The sequence below is a fragment of the Myotis davidii genome, unplaced genomic scaffold (genome assembly GCF_000327345.1).
Source record: "Myotis davidii unplaced genomic scaffold, ASM32734v1 scaffold324, whole genome shotgun sequence".
NCBI lineage: Eukaryota > Metazoa > Chordata > Mammalia > Chiroptera > Vespertilionidae > Myotis > Myotis davidii.
The window spans coordinates 158,874-161,067 of NW_006295053.1; the positions used below are offsets into that span (position 1 = coordinate 158,874).

The 2,194-nt window shown below is 42.7% G+C and overlaps 1 long non-coding RNA gene across 1 annotated transcript in view; it reads left to right on the forward strand.

Annotated features, from left to right (window-relative positions):
* The first annotated feature begins 173 nt into the window (after positions 1–173).
* Positions 174–2,194, forward strand: part of LOC107184070 — a 21,432-nt gene continuing 19,411 nt past the window's right edge. The window contains exon 1 of the long non-coding RNA XR_001514894.1: positions 174–248. This is a non-coding gene — a long non-coding RNA (uncharacterized LOC107184070). The remainder of the gene's footprint in view (positions 249–2,194) is intronic.

The window sequence follows — 2,194 nt, forward strand, 5'->3', positions numbered from 1 at the left end:
TGAGTCATCACACAAGGTAAACAACCCCCCAGACCTACTCCCAATGAAAGAGATAAAAAACTACTCTGATTCTAACTTTGCAAAATAAATCGATGGACAATAACAGGCTGGGTCCAGAAACAAATTTGGAAGGTTATAAAATAGGATTTAATTTTATGAAGTTTTCTCACAGATTGCTTAAGTTAATCCTAATGATTCCTAATGAAACCAGAAATTCAAAGTTGGAGCTAGAGGAAAATGATTGAAAGGTAACATCACCTTTTTTCCGGAGCTTAAAGGTTGCTCCGTGATGCTGAAGTCATCTGTTATGATTGTCTCATTGCCCTGGCAAATCACTTCACTTCTCTGAGCCTTAATTTCTTCATCTGCAAATGGATGTAGTAACACCTACTCCTACTAATTATTAGGCTTGAATAGATTCATGCTGATAAAATGCTTAGAAGGTACCTGGCATATATCAAGATACATGGTGGTGGTGTTAAAATTATCCATTCAAGTCCTGGCCTGGTGAATCTGGGTTGGGCGTTGTCCCATGCACCAAAAGGTCCCTGGTTCGATTCCCAGTCAGGGTACATGCTCAGGTTATGAGTTCCATCCCCAGTTGGGAGGCAACCAATTGATGTTTATCTCTCTCACATTGATGTTTCTCCCTCTCCCTTCCTTTTTCTAGAAAAATCAATTTTAAAAACCATTTTTAAAAAGAGAATGAAGTAGATATATATTGCTGATAGAGAAAAATATTCTGAGATATAGTAAGTGAAAGGGAAAGTTGCAAAGAAATATCCCATCTTACTATGCATACATATGTATGAAAACTAGAGGCCCGGTGCATGAATTCGTGCACAGGTGGGGGGGTCCCTCGGCCTGGCTGGTGATCGGGACAGATCGAATTGGGCCATCTCGCCCAGCCCTGATTGGGCCGATCGGGGCTGGCTGGCTGCGGGGAGGGACCGTGGGAGGTTGGTCAGCCGTGGGAGGTTAGCTGTAGGAGTGCACTGACCACCAGGGGGCAGCTCCTGCATTGAGCATCTGCGACCACCAGGGGCAGCTCCTGCATTGAGCATCTGCCCCTGGTGGTCAGTGCACGCCATAGCCACCTGTTGACCTGTTGATTTGTTTGGTCGCTTAGGCTTTTACGTATATAGATATATGCATGAAAAATTGAAGGCATATACACCAAAGAGTGTATGGAGAGTTAGGATCATGAGAGACTCTCAATTTCTACTTTATACAATTCTGTGGGATTTGAATATTACATAGCAAGCATCTGTTATTTTTGTAACCAGAAAAAGAACAATGAAGACACATAATTTTTAAATTTTTTAAACAAATAACTGCAGTAACTTATGTGCTGTTCGGACGGTCCCAGCACAATTCCTTTACATTGAGGCTTTTCCTCTTGCATTGTTTTCATCCTTGGGGGAAGTAAAGGGTTAAAGGAGGGAAGAGGAAGTGAGGTCAGGGAGAGAGGGGTGAGGGGCCCGGGCTGCAGTGCCCACCCCCTTCCCCGCTCCCCTGCTAGGGGCTGGGAGCAGCCACCACCACTGGGCTGTTCCCGGGGACACAAGAGGATGAAAGATCCAAACATAATGTAAACTTAGGTGGCGATTAGGACAGGATGGTTCTCAAAGTGTGGTCTGCAGCTCTGGAGGAGGTGGGAAAGGGGAGGGTATCCCCAAGGTCAAAACCATTTTCATAATAATACTAAGGAGCCACCAGCCTTTCTCACTGTGTTAACATTTGTGAAAACAACTCCCCATCTTTAAAAAAACAAAAAGTCTATTAGTATGATATCCTTTTTTAAAATTTTTTTATTGATTAAGTTATTACATATGTGTCCTTATCCCCACATTACCCCCAATCCACCCCCCATGAAAGTTATTCTTGTCTTTTAGGAAGGTTTTATTCATTTGAAGGCAGCTGCTTGATGGTTTATTTTCCCATGGTTGTTTATGTTTCTCCCTCTTCCTTCTTCTCTCTAGAAAAATTAATTTTAAAAACCATTTTTAAAAAGAGAATGAAGTAGATATATATTGCTGATAGAGAAAAATATTCTGAGATATAGTAAGTGAAAGGGAAAGTTGCAAAGAAATATCCCATCTTACTATGCATACATATGTATGAAAACTAGAGGCCCGGTGCATGAATTCGTGCACAGGTGGGGGGGTCCCTCGGCCTGGCTGGGGATCGGGAC